The sequence below is a fragment of the Jaculus jaculus genome, chromosome 10 (genome assembly GCF_020740685.1).
Source record: "Jaculus jaculus isolate mJacJac1 chromosome 10, mJacJac1.mat.Y.cur, whole genome shotgun sequence".
Classification (NCBI taxonomy): Eukaryota; Metazoa; Chordata; class Mammalia; order Rodentia; family Dipodidae; genus Jaculus; species Jaculus jaculus.
The window spans coordinates 23,010,915-23,031,065 of NC_059111.1; the positions used below are offsets into that span (position 1 = coordinate 23,010,915).

The following is a 20,151-nucleotide window of genomic DNA, read 5'->3' on the forward strand; positions in this document are numbered from 1 at the left end:
CTGGTGTCCAGCCCTGTATTCCTGGCTGCTTGTGGGGATGTCGGGGTGGGGGGCTACCATGGCTGAGGACCTCTGGGGAGGGCAGCTAGGTTGGTGTGGGTAGTATAAGGATTAACTTGGGTAGGCTCACCCATGTTCCCAGGAGTTCAGCCAGGCTAAAAGCCCCCAAGGTAAAAAAAAAAATCCACAAGAAGGACTTCTGGGTTGCCATGGCCCCTGCCTGCTGTGCCCTTCTTAACTCTTGAGGGCCACCTCTGGTCCTTCTTCCAGCTGGGCTCAGGCTCAGGCTGCTCCCCGGCTCCTGGCTCCCTCTGTCGGCCTTGTTGACTAGAAGCTGCCTGACTTGCGGTCTGTGGGCTTTGTGGGGAGCATAGGAGCAGCTGAGAGTGGCACACCCCGGAAGATGGGCTGCGCTGGATGGTTACTGCTGAGGACAGGATGGGGACTCCTGTCACTTTGTGCATGCCTACTCTGTGACCTGGCTTGTACAGGCTTCTGCCTCCTCTGAGCCTGTCTCTCTCCCTCTGCTCCTGGGCCTCCTGGGGATGGCAGTTTAGAGGGGATGCCATCCATCCACAGGCCCTTCCCGAGCCTCTCCCCCTTCTTTTGGAACCCCTCCCTGTTCTAGTCTCTGCCTGCTCACAGCTTGACCCACCTCTCCAGAAAGTTCTCTCTGATGAATCCAGCCCATGCTGATCCGAGGCAGAACCTCCTGAGAGCCTTCTGACCTCTTTTCTCTGTCACACGCCCCTGGGGCTGTCGTGGACCGCTAGCTGCGGGAGAGACTTTTGGCTTACCTCTGTGGGCAGGTGAGGGTCAGGGTGGCCAGTGGGGTGTGGGGAGGAGGAGCTCTCTCGAGTGGATCCCAGAGGGGGTCGCTGAGTCAACACTTGAGCTGCATCTTGAAGGGGGGGGCGTGCTTGGGGATAATTAGCCTTACAGGAAAAAGGTGGGTTAGGTGAGGCCTTGGATGCCAACTAAGTAACTTGGGGACCTAGTCTTCCTCTACAGGCAGAGAGTACCAGAGGAGGGGGCCCTAGCAGATATCACACTATAAGACTTTCTCTGCAACACCTGGAACATTCCCAGCTCCTCCCCGCCTGGCAGTTCTGTCCTTTGTCTCTTGCGCCAATGACACTTCCTCCGGGAAGCCCTCCTTGCTCACTGTCCCAGCTCTGGGAGCTCCTGGCCTTTCCTTTAAAGCATTCATCCCGTGTGCTCCCCCATGCATGTGGCCATTCATGGCCACTCCCTCTGTCGCCAGGCTAAATTTAGAGCCAGAGGTCAGGAATCCCAAGGCTTGGCACAGAGTAGCTTCTCAATCAACAGCTCTGTGCCTATGGGCAGGATAACAGATGAGGGGCTTCCAGGCTGGGAGACATGGGCCTGACGGCTGGGGACCCCAGTTAGGTTGGCGCGGTACCTGGGCACCCCGAGCTGGGCTCCTTTGTGTCATGGGGTGGCTCTTAAAGAGCCATTTGCAGGAACAAAAGCCTTCAGCTGGCGGTGCCTCAGTGGGCGGGCAGCCTGCTGGGGAACAGAGGACCAAGCCAACTTGTCACGTCCAGGCTGGTTGGTGGTTCTGGGGAGTGAGGGCGGCCATGGGAGTGGAGGCCACGGGAGGCAGGGCCAACCCTGACCTTGCCAAAATTATTTTTCAAACCTGCAAGAGAAAGGGGATATTTTTAACCTTGTTCCATGAAGGCAGCCCAAGGGAACCGGAAAGGAAAGAAGCTGGATGCAGAGCGGCGAGAGAGGGGCTGAGAACGGGGCCAGGGGCTCCCAGAGAACCCCAAGGACAGCTTTTTTTTTTTCCTTGTCCCCAGCCTTGTTAAATTTTTTAAAAGCTCCAAACAGCGAGAGGGACAGTGGAGTTCATTATATCGAGTTATCTCCTCCGTTTCAGGCAAAGATCAATCTTCCGAGTCTCACAGCTCCAAGGGGGAAGGGAAGAGAAAAGAAAATGGGAGGCGAAGGAAAAACACACACTCACACACACACACACACACACACACACAAAACTCCCCGGACCAATTTCCGCTGGCTAACACGATTACTCGGCTGCCTGGCAGCAGCACCAGCTGTTGGCAGGCGTCCTGGCCCCCTGCCAGGCGTGCTCAGCTGCCAGCTGCCCCAAGGCTCCCTCCCGAGTGGGACAGGTTCGCAGGTGTGAGTGCCCCAGATGCCCCTGGGTGGGGACCGCTGAGCCCCACATCTCTGGGATGTTGCAAGCCCCACCGGTTTCCTGTGGGCACCTGATGTTCAGCTCGTGCCCATGCCTGGCCTGTGCTCAGTCTTGTGGCCCACTTGGGGTATCCTCTGGCTCCTTCCCACTTCTCACTGGAGGCTCCTTCTGCAGGAAGTAAGATCATAGGATTTGCAGTCAGAGAGAGCTAGCTTGGCTCATTCATTCATTCATTCATTCGACAGATGACTCCTTAGCATCCACTGGGCAGTACATAGTGCACACAACAGGTAAGAGGCAAACAAAGGGTTTATGGTAAGAGGAAGAGACTGACAAGAAAATGGGGCGCACACACACACACACACACACACACACACACACACACACGGGACATCATTCGGTAGGGGCAAATGCTATAAAAGTAAAAGTACTTGGGGTGAGGAGCGCATATTACCCAAGTGCCTAGAAGTGGAAAGGAGACTATCTGAATGGAGCCAAAGGAAGTCTTGGGAGGACTTTCCAAGCAGGAGTAACACAGGCTCAGCCCAAGACTGGCCATCCTGGAGGACGTGGTGGTGGGAAGAGAGTTCGGAGAGGTGGACAGGGTCCCGGAGGCTTCGGGAGGAGCTTGCCCACGCAGGGAAGCTGTAGTACTGGCCTGTGTTTTACCCCATCTATTGTCTGTTTGGCTGGAGGTGGGGAGATGGCTAAGATTGGCCAGGGCCGGGGCAAAAGGCTATATGCAGGGGCTGGAGAGATGGCTTAGTGGTTAAGCACTTGCCTGTGAAGCCTAAGGACCCCGGTTCGAGGCTCGGTTCCCCAGGTCCCACGTTAGCCAGATGCACAAGGGGGCGCACGCGTCTGGAGTTCGTTTGCAGAGGCTGGAAGCCCTGGCGTGCCCATTCTCTCTCTCTCCCTCTATCTGTCTTTCTCTCTGTGTCTGTCGCTCTCAAATAAATAAGTAAAAAATTAAAAACAAAACAAAACAAAAGGCTATATGCAGTGTTTGGTGTCTGGACGTGTTTCTGGGACAAAGCAGACAGCGATGGCCAGTGGCTTGTGCGTGGGTAGAGGAGAAAGAGAAGTCAAGGCTGAGGGAGATGTAATTTGGGGACAAAAATGAAGAGTTCTGTGCTGGACAGGTCTATTAGGGGAAGCAAGTGGAGATGACAGATTGGTCTCTGGATCCTGAAGCTGTGCTCAGGGGACAGTGGTACTGGCCAGAGCAGAGTTGAGGTGTGAAGACCGGAGCTGTGAAAGCAGTCAAAAGATGAGTGCACAGGACGGGGGAGGGGGGGCTGCCTGTGAGCGCTGGGGCTCCACGTTCGGAGGAAGGCCGGTCTGGGGAGCCCACAGATCAGCGTCTCCTCGTGAAGGCAGCCGTCGGCACTTCAGCTGCTGCCCAGAGCTTGGAGACCAGGGCATGGAGAGTGACCTTTGGGCTGGTAGAACTCGGCTTTCTGAGCATCTCAGGACAATCTTGTGGAGTGTGGGGGATGGGAGCCCAGCTGCAGAGGGAGTCAGGGAGCCTGGGAGACAAGCAGGACACACTTTGCTACTAACGAAGAACAGAACCGTGGAGCCAAGAGCCCTCCCTCTTTCCATCTAACCCTCTTCTTTTAATGATATGGAGACAGGTTAGAATGCCCCGTGACTTTGGACAAGTAACTTAGCCTTTTTGCTCCTCAGTTTTTCTCTTCTGCAAAATGGGGATGCTATCCCAGATGTTAGTGACTCTGGTGCGTGACAGGTGCCCAAAGGCAGCTATTTTGCCGTGGGGGAATTAGAAAACAGTGCAGATGTTTCTCGAGAGCATTCAGAATTTTACAAATGCATGTCCTTTGACCTACACTTTAGGAACATACCCAGAGAAATCCTTGAACAAGTGTACAAGAGACAGAACCGCTCCCCCAATAATGTTTGAAATGAAAAGAAAAAAAAAGGACCCCCCTAACCTCACATCCTTGGGATCCTGCTCATCTGGTGAGGGTGCTCTTATTAACCACCATTCTGAGCTCTGATCTCCTCTACAAAAGGAGAATCCAAACAGCACCCATCTCAGGGGGCCACGTCTGGGGAATGTAGGGAACACTCAGCACACTGTCTGGTACACAGTAGATGCTCAAGGAGAACAAGCCATGGTTGCTGCCACGTGAAGACATGGACAAGGTTTCTATGTCACAGGTGTTGTATGCTCTGGAATATATACCTGTGTGTGCCCAGCTCTCTCTGTCAGTGCACAGTGTATTAATGCCCAAGTTTTACCCAAAAGGGGAGTCAGTGGCTCTGGAGAGATTATTTGGAGCAGGGGGCTTGTTTTTTACCTGAAGCTTTTTGTAAAGATGAACACTTCCAGAACTCAAGAGATGGCTTCACAATGAAGGTGCTTGTCCACAAAACCTACATTCCCAGGTTTGATTCCCCAGGACCCACGTAAGCCAGATGCACATGGTGGCACATGCACCTGGAGTTGGTTTGCAGTGGCCAGAGACCTTGGTGCACCCATTCTCTCTCTCTATCTGCCTCTCTCTCTCTCAAATAAGTGAATAAAAATATTTTTAAACAATAACACTTCTTTGTATCTAAGTACTCGTATAACAAGGCAGTAATATGGAAAACAGCAACTTAGGTTTTCTCCTCCTCCAGGAAGCTGTCCATAACCTTTTGCTGTCAGAGCTCAGTGTTAGAAGGTACATTTCTTTCTGTGGCTGCTTTGTATTGGATGTCTGCTATGTGTATGTGTGTGTGTGTGTGTGTGTGTGTGTGTGTGTGTGTGAGAGAGAGAGAGAGAGAGAGAGAGAGAGAGAGAGAGAGAGAGAGAGAACAGCCTGTGAACTCCTTGATGGTGTGAGTTGGGTACTCTGCGAGCCAGGCACATCTGACCAGCAGTTACTGAAATGGGGTTCTATCCGGCAGCACAGGAACCTCAGGGAGCCTGTTTGCAATGCAGAGTCTCAGGCCCATCCAGGCCCCACGGCTCTGAAACTCCGAGGGTGGCAGCTAGCTGTGTTTGCACAAGTCCCTGCAGGTGGCAGATTCACCCGCTGGTACCAATGGGGGAAATGAAGACCAGTGGAGGGAAAGGACTGGCCCAGAGTCACAGAGTGAGCCAAGGATGCAGCTGAGCTGGGTTGGGACAGGGTGCCAGGCAGAGATGGGCGGAGGACCCGGGCGCTTCCTTTTTGCTGTTTCTCTAGGCTACTTTGTGCCATGGACCACCTGTGTGTCCAAAGACCAGACAGCCACCACTTCTTTCGTGGGAGGTGGGGTGAAGGGTGCTCACCGGGACTGATTTGCGTAGCTCAAGGCCCATGTAGAACCTGAGAGTGATCCCAGCCGGCGGTAGCCCCAACTTTTGCTTAATGAAAAATGCCACCTTGAGCTGGGTGTGGTGGTGCACGCCTTTAATCCCAGCGCTCAGGAGGCAGAGGTAGGAGGATTGCCATGAGTTCAAGGCCAGCCTGAGACTACATAGTGAATTCCAGGTCAGCCTGGGCTACAGTGAGACCCTACCTCGAAGAATAAAAAAAAGAAAAAATGCCATCTTGGCTCTGTGGGATGAACCTGGCATCTTTGGACTGCCCCGGGAACTACTGGAAAGCGAGGTGTGGGTCCCCTCCACACACTGTCTTCCTTCAGGGCACAGAGAGTACAGGCTTGGCAGCAACTTGGGTGACTTCAGGACAGACCTGAGTGTCCACTCTTCTCTTCCCCATTGTGTCTCTGCAGGTGTCCCGCTAAGGAGCCCCGAGCCTGGACTCCGGCCTGAGAGAGGTGAGAGCCTTTGTGCAAGTGGTGGACGTGGGGGGGGGGGGAAGGGGGGGGTGAGGGGAGGGGAGGTGCCCGCGGAGGGAGCGCCATGCCGTTCCGGGGCCTTTGTCCCTCCCGGCTATCGTTTCTCTTTCTTTTTCTTCTAAAGCCTATCTTTTCTTCATTAGCCATGTTCAGTGGAGGACATTGTTAACAATGGGGGTGGAGGCGAGGTTTAGGAATCAGCTTGGGGGACAGGAAGGTGTCATTATGGCCTGCTGGTACTCAAGTGATGGGTGCTGAGGGCCCTTGGGAGCAGCTGCTGGTGTGTGTGTGCGTATGTGTGTGTGCATGCACATGCATACACATTGGTTGTGCTCCTGGGCCAGGCACCAGCCACCTGAGACCCCTTTATTAAGGAGAGAGCAGAAGTGGGCCTGTTTGTGGGAATTGGGGTGGAGGTTGTATGGGTGGTTGGGCACTGGTTTTGAGGGTTGTGGCAGTCAGGTTCACATTGCTGGTAGAAATCACCCAACCAAGAGCAGCTTGTGTGGGTAAAAAAGAAAAAAAAGGTTTATTTCGACTTACAGACTCAAGGGGGAAGCTCCATGATGGCAGGGGAAAACGATGGCATGAGCAGAGGGTGGACATCACCCCCTGGCCAACATCAGGTGGACGATAACAGAAGAGTATGCCAAACACTGGCAAGAGGAAACTGGCTATAACACCCATAAGCCCGCCCCCAACAATACACTGCCTCCAGGAGGCCTTCATCCCCAAATCTCCATCAGCTGGGAGCCTAGCATTCAGAACACCTAAGTTTACGGGGGACACCTGAATCAAACCGTCACAAGGGTCTTGTGCTAAAATGAATAAGTACTCTGGGCACTCCATTCCTATATCTGATAAACAGTTCTGGACCAGGCTGGGGCTGAGACAAGCCTCAGGGCAGACACGCATCCCTCCCTGGTCTCCATTCTGTGCCCCGCCCCCCAGCATTCAGCATCTCCTCTGATTTCACTTCCAAAGCAGGCGTTGCATCAGGATCCTCCTGCAGGCTCTAGGTTTTAAACGAGAACTGAGGTTCCACTGTGCTGGCCGAGTCAGCCTTGCGTCCATGCAGGGGCGGGCAGGAGAGCCTGCGGAGGGAGGCAGTCTCCCTCAAGCCCGGCAACAGTAACATCATGAGTAAAGGGTCAGGCTTCACTCGGGTCCATGAAGCACCTCCTTCCCCCAGTTTCCTCATCTGTCAAAGGGTTACAGTTTATCCTCCTGGACATTGCACTGTGTAGAGAAGGCTATGGACATAGCTGGTGCTCAACAAATGCTAACAAACATTGGGGGGGCTGGACAGACGGCTCAGTGGGTAAAGCGCTTGCCACACAAGTGTGAGGACCTGGGTTTCGATCCTTAGCACCCATGTAAAATGCTGGGTGTGGAGGTGAATGCCTTGAATTCCAGCACAGGGGTGGCAGAGACAGGAGGATCCCAGGGCTATCTGGCTGACTAGTCTGGCAAAATGTTTGTGTTGTTTTTTGGGTTTTGGTTTTTTTTGAGGTAGGGTCTCACTCTGGTCTAGGCTGACCTGGAATTCACTATGTAGTCTCAGGGCTAGAACTCACAGCGATCCTCCTACCTCTGCCTCCCGAGTGCTGGGATTAAAGGCGTGCGCCACCACGCCAGGCTAGTCTAGCAAATCTATGAGCTATAGTTTCAGTAAGAGACCCAATCTCAAAAAATAAGGTAGATGGGGCTGGAGAAATGACCCAGTGGTTAAGGCACTGTCCTGCAAAGCCTGACAACCCAGGTTTGATTTCCCCAGAAACCACTTCAAGCCAGATGCACAAAGTGGCATATGCATCTGGAATTTGTTTGCAGCAGCTGGAGGCCCCGACATGCCCATTTCTCTGTCTGTCTCTCTTTTCTGTAACTCTCTCTCTGCTTGCAAATAAATAAATAAATAAATAAATGAATAAATAAATAAATAAATAAATAAATAAAATATATTAAAAAAATAAGCCAGGGGTGATGGTGCATGCCTTTAATCCCAGTACTTGGGCAGAGGTAGGATTGTTGTGAGTTCAAGGCCACCCTGAGAATACATAGCGAATTCCAGGTGAGCCTGGAATAGAGTGAGACCCTACCTCGAAAAACCAATATACATACACACACACACACACACACACACACACACACATATGTGTGTGTGTGTGTAATTAAAAATATTTTTTGTTTACTTTATTTATTTGAGAGTGGCAGAGAAAGAGGGGGAGAGAGAGAATGCGTGCACCAGGGCCTTCAGGCACTGCAGACGAACTCCAGACACGTGTGCCCCCTTGTGCATCTGGCTAACATGGGTCCTGGAGAATCGAGCCTCGAACCGGGGTCCTTAGGCTTCACAGGCAAGCGCTTAACCGCTAAGCCATCTCTCCAGCCCTATATACAAAATTTTAAAAAAGTGAAGAGCAGCTGAAGAGGACACTGGCTGTTGACCTCTGACCCCTACATGCACATGCACACACGTGCATGAGCACCCACACACGTGTTCATGAACATGCCTGCACCATACACAAAACATAACCAACACACATCCACTACTCAGCAGAGGAGGCGTGGGAAGAGCAAGGACTCTGAGGGGACTAAAGCCCTCAGCAGCTGAGGCAGCTCAGCCTTCCTGTCACTCCAGAGCAGAGCCACGGGCTCTGTGGACCAGATCCAGGTAGCCTGCCTGGAGGAGGGGCAGCAACTGTAGTTAATTTGCCACGGCACTCAATCACCTCTTTTTAAGTCTCCAGGAAACCTTTCCACACTTTAATTAGTTCATCCGTCTTAGCAACAGCAGCAGCAACAGCAGCAGCAGTGCGAGGGGAGAAGTTTGTCCCCTTCTTAGAGGTGGGGAAGCCAAAGATGACAGATGGGGAAAGACCTTGGTGTGGTGACATGGGCTGTGGCCCAGGCACCCTCTCCAGGTCCCAGATCTGTCCAGGGGTGGGTCCTGGCTGGAGGCCCAGACTTGGGAGGTGGAGCAGGAGCTGAGGCTGTGTCAGCCAGATCAGTAGAGATGTGTGTAGGGACCCGGAGGACCACATGCACCAGGGCATTTCTGGTCTGGGTGCATTCAGTTTGTGGTGCTGATGGGGGCCAGTAGGCAGGGCTGCCAGCGCCTTTGGGTCCTGCTTCTGAGTTACTGTAGGCTAGCCAGCCCTCGGTACCCTTTGGAATACAAGAGATCCACCCGAGAGTGTGTGCTGCCCCCTTCTCCCTAGCCTGAGAAGAGGCGCTATGCCAATCTAGGAACCACTGCATCTAGCAGAGGAAGAGGAGGTGCGCTGGTCACGCAGGGCGGTCATGGGGGGCCATCTCGGACAGTGCTGTCCCCTGCACAAAACCACACCTGGCTATCACAGGTGGACAGCTGTCTGGGTGCGTGCAGAAGTGTAAGGACTGCTCCAGAATGGAGTTGGGTTCATGCAGCCCACCCAAAAAGGCCCAGGGGAAGGACTTTGGACCGGTGGGGCTACCGGATACCCGTGGCTACCCCATCGTCCCTCCCTGAGCTTCCAGCCCTGACCTTCTGCATGGGTCCAAGCTGCTAACCTGAGGGGGAGCTGCGCTCCCTGCTGCAACGGGAACGGAGCAGCGGGGGTGGGTGTCAGGCCAGTGCACTTACATTTTTAGCTTTAAAAGCTTAGACTTTGTTTCAAATGCTGCTTTCTTTTTTTTTGGGTGTTCACCTCAGTCAGCCCAGCCCAGCAGGGAGACCCCACTGTCCTGTCCTGCCAGAGTCCAAGTGTTGGGCTCTTCCAAGGTCCTAAGGGCCAGTTGAGCAGCCCAGGGCAGAGGAGAAACCCTTAGGTGCTGAGCCCAAACTGCCCGGCTCACGCGGTCTGCCCCTGGGCACTGTGTGACTTCAGGTGCATCGCTCAGCTTTTCTGTGCTCGGCTCTCCTCGCCATCGAAGGAGCTCTTCAGCGTGGCTTGGCGTGTGGTGAGCCAGGTCTTCCCGGAGGTGCTGTCACAGAATGAGGCTTGGTGGCAGTGGCTCCCTTGGGTGGGGTGGACGGCAGAGCCAGTTCAGGCAGGGGCAGGTGATATGTAGGTCCCTACCCTGGGCCCCATGGTTTGGGTGAGAGAACTGACTCTGGTCTCGGGGTCTTCCTCTGGGTGCCGCTGGGGCAGGAGTGCCAGAGGAGGGGACACACCAGCCCCGCCCTGGCTCTTTGATCACATAGCATCATCTGTGCCTCATGCAGAGGGATGTTGTTTCCACATGAACCCACCTGGGAAAGGTGCAAAGGGGCAAGACTAGGATTGAAGCTGGGCTTGGGAGATGGCTCAGCGGTTAAGGCGCTTGCCTACAAAGCCAAAGGACCCAGGTTCGATGCTCTGGTATCCACATAAAAGCCGCGTGCACAAGGTGGTGCATGTGTCTGGAGTTCCTTTGCAGTGGCTAAAGGCCCTGGTGTGCCCGTTCTCTCTGTGTGTCTGTCTGCCTGTTTCCCTCTCACGTAATTAAATAAATAGATATATTTAAAAAAAACTATTATCATGGTAGGATTGAAGCCACCTGTGTCCTTTTCTGTAGAGGGTTAGGCTGGGATGCCCAAGAATGAATGTGGCTTTCGCTACCTGCCTCGGGATGTCCCAAACAGGGACTTGTATAGGTCTGGATGGACCTGTGTGTGTGTGTGTGTGTGTGTGTGTGTGTGTGTGTGTGTGTGTCTGTGTGTGCCAATCTATGCCTCTAGAGGCAGGAGATCCCAAGACCCTGAGAAGTGGGCATCTTTCTCCTGTCTCTTACACTGTGAGGCCCCCCTGCCTTGGCACCTGATCCCACCTGTTCTCTCTGAACCTGCCCTCCTGCCACTCTGCCCAGCCCATTCATGGCCTGCCCACCAGGCGGAAAGGGCATCTTGGAGAGGCTAGGAGATCCCCTAGGATGTAAAAATGGTCGTGGCTACAACATTTGGTGTCAAGCATGGTGGATGGTCGCTGTCCTACGACTTTCATTCTACAGCACAGGAGGTTGAGGCCAGAGTGGTGGAGTGACTTTTGCAAGGCCACGAAGCTCATCTGGGTGATGGGGGAGGTGCCTGCTGGGGCCCAGCTCTGGTGGGCTTCCATGGACGGTCTCAGCACAGCCTCACAAGGTCCTGAGTGGTCGGGCCCCCTCATCTGCTGTGGCCATGCCCGGGGCACTGGAAACCCATTATGTTAGCTCAGCTTGGCAGCAGGCCCTTCCTGTTGTGTGTGACAGATGTGGAAGCTAAGGTTCAGAATGACCCTATGCCTCTCTGATGCTAAAGTCTGGCATTTATCCCGTTGTCACCTGATACTCCATAATGTCTTAGCTGGCCAGTCCCCTCTTCCTCCTTTGCTGTGTGTGGAGTAAACGTGGCCCACTCCACTCCAGGCCTGCTTACACAGCTGGAGGAGAAGAGGCACCAGGTTGGTGTAAACAGACAGAGGCAAGGTCTGACCCCACATCAGTGGGCAAGTCGAAGGGACTGGGTCTACTTAGCCTCAGGCCTGGGATGTGAAGCCCCTTCTAGCCCCCAGTCTCGTGTCCTTCCTATTGGCTAAGCCCTCAGTGCACTAAGGGTAGCTGGTGAGAACCTCCTTCGTGAGGCTGGGGAAGAGGGCTCAGTGGATCCAGTGCTTGCTGCGCAAGCATGAGAACCCGACTTTGAATCCCTAGTACCCACTTGAACAGCCAAACCCTATGGCAGCCATTTGTAATCCAAGCCACAGCTATGGGCAAGAAGGGAGGTAGAGACAGGAGGATCCACTGGAAGCCAGGGTGGAGGTGGGGAAGCTAGAATGGCAAAAACGGTGGTGAGCAGTGAGAGACCCTGCTTCCAAGAAGGTGGAGGAATGAAACCTGAATGTTATCCCGTGACCTCCACACAAATACACAAACACATCCAACACACACTGCTTTGTGGCATCTTCTACCTTGGTGTGAAGCCCAGCTCCAGTACTAGTCAGCTATATGCTGTTAGACTTATGAATGAAACTCCTTGCCTCAGTTTCCCCAGCTGTCCTGGGAGAATTATAGTCAGACTCACCTTTCAGGGTTGGGAGAAGATTATCCAGGCACTGAGTGAAGCAATAACAGATCATCAGACACTAAGTAATTTATCAAGAAAAAAGTCTAAGCAGGGCGTGGTGGCACATGCCTTTAACTCCAGCACTCGGGAGGCAGAGGTAGGAGGATTGCTGTGAGTTTGAGGCCACCCTGAGACTACATAGTGAGTTCCAGGTCAGCCTGGGCTAGAGTGAGACCTTACCTAAAAAAAAAAAATTAAACAAAACAAATAAAGGAAAAAGAAAAATCTAGCTGGACCGGAGAAATGGCTCAGTGGTTAAAGGTACTTGCTTTTAAAGCCAAACAGTGTGAGGTTTGATTCCCCAGGGCCCACGTAAAGCCAGATGCACAAAGTGGCACATACATCTGGAGTTAGTTTGCAGTGGCAAGAGGTCCAGGTGTATCCATTCTCTCTTTCTGCCATTCTCTCTCTCTCTCTCTTTCCCTCTCTTTTTTCTTCTCTCTCTCTCTCCTTGCAAATAAATGAAAAACATATTTAAAAAATCCAGCTGGGCCTTCTGGTACAGGCTATAATTACTGCTATTTGGAAGGCTAAGGCAGGAAGATCACAAGTTCAAGGCTTATTTGGGCTACTGAGTGGGTTTAGGGCCAACCTGGGCAACTTAGTGTCTCAAAATAAAGGATATGGATATAGCTCAGTGGTAGAGCACTTACCTAGCATGTGTGAGGTGCTAGGTTCAATTCCCAGTACCACAAGACAAAAAAAAAAAAAAAAAGGAAATCTATTCCCTACAGTTCTGGAGGCTGGGAGGTCAAAAGTTAAGGAACTTGGGCTGGAGGAGTAACTCAGTGGAAGAGCACTTGTCTAGCATGCGCAAGACCCTGGATTTAATTCCCAGAAGTAATAATATCAAACGATGTCTGGTGAGGGTCTGCTTGTCCTGCTTTGACCCGTCACCTGTCAAACACCTCAGCTCTCAGCACTGTCGCTTTGGAGATTGTTTCCAACACAGGAACTTTAGGGGCATTCCATCTGGCTCCCCAAATTCATGTCCCACTCATGTGCGAAATACACTCCCTCTGTCCCAAGAGCCTCAGAGCCTTAACTTATCCCAGCACCAACTCCAAAGTGCCAAGTCCAGCGTGTCATCTGCGTCACCCACCCGTGGATGAGACTCGGCACAGCCCAGCCTGAGGCGCCTCTTATCATTGTGAGCCTGCAAGACCAAGCAAGCGCTCCACTTCCAAAGTGTGGTGCGGGGCCAGGCCTTGAATGGAAACTTCATCCCAAGAGAGAGAAAGGAACAGGAAGAAAGGGGAAACTGGGGAAAAGCTCAGTCGATAAAAGCGCTCCGTGCACAAACACGAGGCCCTGAGTTGGATCCCCAGCACCTCCATAAAAAGGCAGGCATGGGGTTGGAGAGATGGCTTAGCGGTTAAGCGCTTGCCTGTGAAGCCTATGGACCCCGGTTCGAGGCTCGGTTCCCCAGGTCCCACATTAGCCAGATGCACAAGGGGGCGCACGCGTCTGGAGTTCGTTTGCAGAGGCTGGAAGCCCTGGCGCGCCCATTCTCTCTCTCTCCCTCTATCTGTCTTTCTCTCTGTGTCTGTCGCTCTCAAATAAATAAATAAAAAATGAACAAAAAATATTTAAAAAAAAAAGCCAGGCATGGTGCATGACATACCTGTGACCCCAACACTAGTGAGGGTGGTGGAGTTAGGAGGATTATTGGGGATGGCAGCCCTGTGAGCCTAGCTGAAAAAAATGGGGAGCTCCAACTTCACTGAGAGATTCAGTCTCAGGAAAATGAGACAGCAGGGCAAGAGTTGGACACTTAATGTCTTCCTGTGGCATCCACATGCATCTGCATAGACGTGTGCATACACCACACACACACACACACACACACACACACACACACACACACACACACCCCACAAGCAAAGAAAGGGGCAACGGGGCCTGAGCAAGTCCACAAGCAGCCAGGATCTCAGCATTACTTTTTCTAGCTGGACACTAATCTCCTTGGATACCCTGGTCACAGCTTAGGCAATGGGAGGCAGGAGCTTGGTCCCCTATGCCCCAGGAAGCCCTTTCCCAGTGGCTTTGCTGGGTTCCGTCCACGCAGCTATCTTGCACTTTGGAGTCTCATGCCTGCAGTTTCCCCAGGCTGGAGGTGGCTGTACCCTGGCAGTCTTATGGTTCTGAAGTTTGTGGGGGCTGCCCTGCTCCCATTGCTTCCATAGGCACTAGCCTACTGGGGACCCTACGAGGATTCCATCTCTAATATATCTCTGCTTGGGCTCCCAGGCTGTCTGAAGCATCTTGAGAATGGACCCATAGCTTCTGCAGCCTGCACAGCTGCATAGATACTGCCAAGAGCTTTTGGCTTGTACCTGTTGGAGTGACCAGCTGAGCCACACCTGGACCTCCCTGAGCTGCAGCGGGGGCAGTGGAGGCATGCTGTGCTGTCATTTAAAACAATATCCTATTTATTCATTTATTTCAGAGGGAACAAAAGAGGCAGATAGAGAGAGAATGGACCACCAGCCACTGCAAAACTAACTCTGGACACACACATATACCACCTTGTGCATCTGGCTTACGTGGGCCCTGGGGACTTGAACCTGGGTCCTTAGGCTTTGCAGGCAAGCGCCTTAAGCACTAAGCCATCTATCTCTCCAGCCCTATGATGTCATTCGGGGAACCAAGTCCTAAGATGGTACAGCGAGGTCCTGCAGGCGCCTCTCTGGAAACCTAGCCGTCAGGATCCGCGTTGCCTCCAGGGACAGTCCTTGTCTCTCCTGTCCCTGAGACTCTTGAATGGTTGCTCGGCCCTGCTGTCAACGCTGTCTCCAAAGCACACCTTTTCCTTCTTCATGGGTTGGGTTGAAGGCTAAAAAGACATTTATTTATTTATTTGAGAAAGAGAGAGAGGTAGAGAGAGAGAATGGGCACACCAGGCCCTCCACCCACTGCAAATGAACTCCAGACGCGTGTGTCCCCTTGTGCATCTGGCTAACGTGGGTCCTGGGGAACCGAACCTGGGTGCTTAGGCTTCGCAGGCAGGTGCCTTAACCACTAAGTCATCTCTCCAGCCCCTGAATGTCTATTAAAAACATTTTTCTCCTATTTTTATTTATTTATTTGAGAGAAAGATGCAGGTATAGAGAGAAAGAGAGAGAGAGAGAATGGGTGCGCCAGGGTCTCTAGCTACTGCAAAAAACATAACCCCAAACTCCAGATGCGTGTGCTACCTTGTGCATCTGGCTTATGTGGGTTCTGGGGAATCTAACCGGGGTTCTTTGGCTTCACAGGCAAGTGCCTTAACCACTAAGCCATTGCTCCAGCCAGCCCCTGAAGGATTTTAAAAGTTCCCTTGTGCTTCCCACAGGAGCATCAGTTCCATCCTCACATCACCCCCTGTCCCACATTGTGTTGCCCAGCACATGGAATGCTTTGGGACCATTTCTTCTGCCTAGTTCATCGTCCTTAAATCTGGCTTCTCCCAGCTCCTAGGACACAGGCACCATCCAAGTCCTTGCCCTGTGGCCATGATGCCTTTCTCCAGGTCGCAGCACCCCCTTTCCTGTTCCGTCTGAAATCTCATCAGAATGGCTGCTCTTGTCATCCACGTTCTACGGTGTGCAGGGCATGATCGCTCAGCTCATCTCTGAGGGGTTCACTGTGTCCCCACAGCTCTGTCCCTCTCCCGAACCCTCCCCAGAACCGCCCGCAGTCCTCTCCTTGTGGCGATGCAGGCGTCTGGTCTGCTTTTCTCTAAATCCGTGCAGCCTCTCCTCACTGTCTAGATCCAAATCCACTTTCTTGTTCTAGGTATTTGTTAGGGTAACACCCCAATACCTTCTCTTAGTCCGTCCACGTGTCGATAACTGAAGCAGAATACCAGGCAGTGGGCAATTTAGAAAGAGAAGGTATTCATTCGTTACAGTTATGGAGGCTGGAGGCCCTAGGTGGAGGGCTGCGTCTAGAATAGAGTCTCCTTGCTACATCGCCCGTCATGGAAGGGTGAGTGTGTGTGATGTTCAGCATCATGCACTCACTAAGTCCTAGTGAAAGTTGTCAGTTATTTTCAGGGCTGTAGAACATGGTGGAGTGAATGCAGGGGGTCCTCCTAACTCCTCTGTGTAATCTGACCCCATGCCAAGGGGGATAAAGCCAGCTTCAGCCTCTCCCATTGCCCAACTCCTGCCCCAGATAACAGATCCTAGATTTTCTATCACCTAAAGAGCAGCTACATGTGAGTCTGGGTTTGGGGGGAGGGGAGAAAGGCTGACATTTTACATGTGAATATTTCTGTGTGTGTGTGTGTTATGTGTAAAGTTGTGTATGGGTGCATGGGTGCTACTCCCTGCATGTGGAGGCCAGAGAACAACCTCAGGGTGTTGGTCCTTGCCTTCCGCCTTGTTTGAGGGTCTCTCTTCTTGTTTGCCACTGTGACTGCTAGACAGGCTGGACTGTGAGCTTTGAGATTCGCCTGCCTCTGCCTCCCATTGTTGTAGCTATGTGAAGATTCCAGAGGCATACTTGCATCTGCCTTAATCTTTCTACGTTAAGAGATATCTACACTCCTTTTATGCCCTCATGTTATCTGTGAGTATATATGTAACAGTAAGATAGACATAGTTCAAGAGAGAGGACTTTCTAAATGAACAGTTTTTTAAAAAATATTTTGTTCATTTTTATTTATTTATTTGAGAGTGACAGAGAGAGACAGAAAGAGGCAGATAGAGAGACAGAGAGAGAATGAGCGCACCAGAGCTTCCAGCCACTGCAAATGAACTCCAGACGCGTGCGCCCCCTTGTGCATCTGGCTAACGTGGGTCCTGGGGAATCGAACCTCGAACTGGGTCCTTAGGCTTCACAGGCAAGCACTTAACCGCTAAGCCATCTCTCCAGCCCAAGAGAGAGGATGTTCTAGAATGTAACAGAAAGAAAAGACTTGGGTACATCAGAACGTGGACACAGGGTAGGATGCTGGTCCGTGGTTCCTGGGAGTCACAATGGAAATGGAAATGTGAATTTACACTGCACAGTGAGGGGCTGGAGAGATGGTTTAATGGTTAAGGCGCTTGCCTGTGAAGTCTAAGGAGCCAGGTTCGATTCCTTAGTGCCCACGTAAGCCAGTTGCGCAAGGTGGTGCATGCGTCTGGAGTTTGTAATGGCTGGAGGCCCTGGCATGCCCATTCCCCTCTTACACACACACACACACACACACACACACACACACACACACACACACACACACTGGACAGGGGCACAGCAGAGGCCTGGGAAGGAGCCATGGGAGGCAGAGTCAGGATAGACCTGACGCTCGTGGGCAGCTAGTCTGGCCTTCCCAGAGGCAAAGGACGCGGAATGGCTTTTGAGGAAAGGGCTGTAGTAACCACTGCCCTCCAGATCACCCACCCCTGGCAGCTTGGCCATTCGAAGATTATACTACAGACATGTGGGGGCACCTTGGTTGGAGTACAGCAGGTCCCCTGCCCGCGGTGGTGTGTGATCTGGTCAGTTGTGCTTGGCACCTGGGTCTGAGGAGGCAGGCCATGGCGAGCAGGCATGAGGGTCCTGGCTTGCCTGGGGCAGGAGGATTCTCTTTCTGCACAGGGTAACCCGTGGCCCCAGGCAGAGACCATCTGTCCAGAGGTGAGTAGGCCCTGCGCTCCCAGCTCTCTCTGCCTGCCAACTCTGGACCTCCTGCATAGCTGGGCTGGCCCATTGATAGCCTGGGTCCAAGCCAGCTCTTCTGCTCCATTCCTCTCTCCAAGGTCCTCTGTGGCTCCCCATGGTCTGCATCTGGTTTCCAGGCACAACTCAGAATATGGCTCAGTCCTTGGCCTCCCTGTGTTCCTCCTCCCCCCCCCCCCGCCCCGCTTTGTAGATGCTCACTGGCTTGAGTGATTTTTCTTTCTTATTTCTCCCACTGTCCCTGAGCTCCTCAAAGGTTGATGGAATCTTTCCCGACTCTTACCTAAAACTGCCTGGGCTATGTGTGTGTTTGGGGCAGGAGTGTGTGTGTAGGGGGGGATGTCTTATGTGTGTGAAGGGTGGGGTGTACATGTTTGAGTGAATAGGGGTGCCATAAAGGCTTTCAAGTAAAGAGAAGCAAGGAGATTGATCTGTCAGTAATCATAGCGGGTGGGCCTCCCAGTGTTCAGAAAGCTCTCGGTATACTTGGCCACGTCTGGGCCTCCAAACAGCCCTGAGAAGTAGGACAGCAATGACATGCTGACAGTAATGACAGCTCAGGCTTCCAAGTGCCTGCTGTGTGCCAGGTGCTGTTCTGAGCGTTTCACAGATATTTATTGGTTTAATCCTCACCGCATCTCATGGGCTGTTTTTACAGAAGGAACTGAAGCATGGAGAGGTTAAGCAACTTACTTGTCCAAAGTTATACAGCCTGTGAGAGGTAGAATGGGCATTTGAACCCAAGTAGTGTGGGCCCAATGGAAAGAAGGGGGGGGGCCACCGCTTAGGATGCCCGTGTGCTCTTTGTGACCGACTGCCTTACCTCATTTAGCATCATGTCTAAAGGGCCTACCCATATTGTGGTATATGATAGACAGGATTTTCTTCCTTTTTTTTTTTTTTTTTTGGTGTTTCAAGGTAGGGTCTAAGGTCTCGCTATAGCCCAGGCTGACCTGGGATTCACTGTATAGTCCCAGGCTGGCCTCAAACTCACAGCAATCCTCCTACCTCTGCCTCCGGAGTGCTGGGATTAAAGGCATGCGCCACCACACTCAGCTTTTTTTTTTTTTTTCCTTCTTAAAACAATGATATTCTAGCCTGATTGTATATCTACTTATAGACGTCTGGGCTGCTTCCACTTGTTGGCCATTATGAATAATGCTGCACCGAACATGCATGTGCAAATGTCTCTTTGGCATCTTGTTCTCAATTCTTTTATTTATCTAACCAGAAGTGGGATTGCTGGTTCCTTGGGTAAATTTTTTTTTTTTAATGTGTGTGTATGAGAGAGAGAGAATTGACATGCCAGGGCCTCCAGCCACTGCAGTCAAACTCCAGACATGTGCGCCCCCTTGTGCACATGTGCAAGCTTGTGTCCTTGCATCACCTTGTGCATCTGGCTTATGTGGGACCTAGAGAGTCAAACATGAGTCCTTAGGCTTCACAGGCAAGCACTTTAACCTCTAAGCCATCTCTCCAGCCCTATTTTTTTTTTTTTTTTTGAGGTAGGGTCTCACTCTAGCCCAGGCTGACCTGGAATTGACTGTGGAGTCTCAGGGTGGCCTCGAACTCATGACAATCCTTCTACCTCTGCCTCCCGAGTGCTGGGATTAAAGGTGTGTGCCACCACACTGGGCTTCCTAATTCTATGTTCTTTTTTATTATTATTATGAGCTCTGTTTTGTTCTTATGAATGATTTAAATTTATGACTGTACATGGACTTCAAAGTGGCAGTGTTAAAAAGTTAAAATAACAACATTTGGATATTTACATAAATAATATGTTTTGTTATGTTTTCAATGCTACTGTACACATGACTTTGGATAATGTCAACCTGTTAGGACAGGTTTTCACAAGATGGTTAAAACAGATTACCCCTGATTGTTTCTTGTAAATACAGCTAATCCAGAGGTAAAAAGTTCTGTGAATTTCCAAAATTATGAGCCATTTTATATACATACAAGATTTTTCAGACATAATTCTATATTTAGCAGGAATTGGTTTCCCAACAGACCATAGCTGTGTTTCAAGTAAAGTCCCAAACAAAAGAATTTTCTTTTCTTTCCTTCCTCCCTTCTTCCCTTCCTCCCTCCCTCCTTCTCTCTCTCTCTTTCTTGTTCATTCTTCCAAATGAATTTTAGGATTTTTTTCCACCTATTTTCACAAAGAATGCCATTGGAATTTTGATGGGGATTGCATTAAATGAAAATTGCCATTTTCACAACATTGATTCTTCCAATCCAAGACAAGGGATGTCTTTTCATTTCCTAGTATCTTCTGAAATTTCTCCTTGAGTGTGTTAAAGTTTTATTTATTTATGAGAGAGAGCGCGCGAGAGAGAACATGGGAGTGCCCGGGCCTCTAGCAACTACAAACAAACTTCAGACGCACGCGCCAACTTGTGCATCTGGATTTATGTGGGTACTGAAGTGTCAAACCTGGGTCCTTTGGCTTTGT

The 20,151-nt window shown here is 51.6% G+C and overlaps 1 protein-coding gene across 2 annotated transcripts in view; it reads left to right on the forward strand.

Moving 5' to 3' along the window:
- Positions 1 to 20,151, forward strand: part of Lingo1 (leucine rich repeat and Ig domain containing 1) — a 230,457-nt gene that overhangs the window by 86,500 nt on the left and 123,806 nt on the right. For both annotated transcript variants that reach the window (XM_045160864.1, XM_045160865.1), the window contains exon 2: positions 5,915 to 5,959. The gene's annotated coding sequence lies outside the window, so the exon portion shown is untranslated. The remainder of the gene's footprint in view (positions 1 to 5,914; positions 5,960 to 20,151) is intronic.